At 57.3% G+C, this 1,052-nt stretch overlaps 1 long non-coding RNA gene across 1 annotated transcript in view; it reads right to left on the minus strand.

The window, feature by feature from the left end:
• Positions 1-519: 519 nt before the first annotated feature.
• The window catches only part of LOC135273265 (uncharacterized), a 20,749-nt gene continuing 20,216 nt past the window's right edge, over positions 520-1,052 (minus strand). Inside the window, exon 3 of the long non-coding RNA XR_010341058.1 lies at positions 520-1,052. This exon is cut by the window's right edge and continues 165 nt beyond it. This is a non-coding gene — a long non-coding RNA (uncharacterized LOC135273265).

The raw sequence follows: 1,052 nt of genomic DNA on the forward strand, positions 1-1,052 counted from the left end.
TGCAATTCCAAAAAAAATAAAGCTGTATACAACTCTTGGAATAACTCACCCAAATAAATAGCTTTATAACAGACAGACAGACAGACAGACAGACACACACACACACACACACACACACACACACACACAAAAGACCTAGCTAGATGCTTGCAGATGTCAGCACGGAAAAGAAGGGAATCTTGGATCGCTCTGGGTCGGGGTGGAGGTTGGTGGGGGGAGCGGCTCAGGCACGCCGCATCACCAGCCTCTCCCCGATCCCTCTCCCTCTCGGGCCAGGTCGTTTCTGGGCCCACCCAGGGAATCCTCTCAGGTGGTGCCCACCTGCAACTAGTCGACCAGAGCCCCCAGGGGACACAGCCTAGGCACCCGCCCATGGGTTCATATGGAACTTCAATTCCCCTAGACAACAGGAAGAGGAGACCAGGGGCGGGGGCGTGTGGACGGAGGGAGGCTAGGGGTGGAGATGGGACCCATCTAAGATGGAAGTCCAGTCCATAGCGTTTCCGAGTGGGTGCCAGACCCACCACCTCAGAGTGGCAATACCTGTCACAGGGAAACGAAGGTCCGTGAAATCCACGCTCCCGGAGACAGCGTGGATTTCACGGGGAGAAGAAGACAGCTTGCAGCACGCTACCTCCTGTCCCGGGGTCAAGTTTTCACTCCCAAATTTCGCATTTCTTCCCCCCCTCAACAAAGTTCCGCTCTCGTTGCCCAGGCTGGAGAGCAGTGGCACGATCTCGGCTCGCCGAAACCTCCGCCTCCCGGGTTCCAGCGATTCTCCTGCCTCAGCCTCCCGAGTGGCTTGGGATGACAGGCACGTACCTGTATAATCTCAGCAACTCGGGAGGCTGAGGCAGGGGAATCGCTGGAACCCGGGAGGTGGAGGTTGCAGTGAGCCCAGGCTGTAGCGTAGCGTGGTGCAATCTCAGTCGACCGCCACCTCCGCCTCTCGGGTTCAAGCGATTCTTCTGCCTCAGCGTCCCGAGTAGCCGAGACTACAGGCGCACGCCACCACGGCCAGCTAATTTTTGTATTTTTAGTAGAGACGGGGT

The sequence above is a fragment of the Aotus nancymaae genome, unplaced genomic scaffold, assembly GCF_030222135.1.
Source record: "Aotus nancymaae isolate 86718 unplaced genomic scaffold, 86718_ANA_hifiasm-v0.15.2.pri h1tg000690l, whole genome shotgun sequence".
Taxonomy (NCBI): domain Eukaryota; kingdom Metazoa; phylum Chordata; class Mammalia; order Primates; family Aotidae; genus Aotus; species Aotus nancymaae.